The sequence below is a fragment of the Glossina fuscipes genome, unplaced genomic scaffold, assembly GCF_014805625.2.
Source record: "Glossina fuscipes isolate IAEA_lab_2018 unplaced genomic scaffold, Yale_Gfus_2 112, whole genome shotgun sequence".
Lineage (NCBI taxonomy): Eukaryota > Metazoa > Arthropoda > Insecta > Diptera > Glossinidae > Glossina > Glossina fuscipes.
This window is the reverse complement of record NW_023998455.1, coordinates 1606853-1607295: the sequence shown is the minus strand read 5'-3', so window position 1 is coordinate 1607295 and position 443 is coordinate 1606853.

Sequence of the window (443 nt, the reverse complement as noted above, 5' to 3'; positions counted from 1 at the left end):
CGACAGCTAGGGTTTTATTTTATTTGTAAAAAGCGGACAGAACTTTCCGGTAGATCCTGCTTATTACATTAAGGTAATGATGTAGATGGTAGACTATTATTTTCACTGCAAATTAATTTTTTAAGCTTTGTTACAGAAGTTAGTTGTAAGGCTTGCTCTCTGCTGTAATGAAAAATGCATACCCATGCGTTGTGTTCAGCTTTCAGTTTTGTTATATCCACCGAAGGAGGCCTACTTTTATTTACCGAGCTCTTCTAAGGCATAGAAATATGTATTGGAAGCTTTATTTATATATATGTATATATTTTATATGATTGGTCTTTAAGAAGATATCTCCAAGATGATAATCAGAAAAAAATCTGGAAAGAGGAGTTGGGTGCGGCAGAAAGCCTGGAAAGTATATGCTCAACTTTTTTATTTACCGAGCACTTACGTAGCTTAAG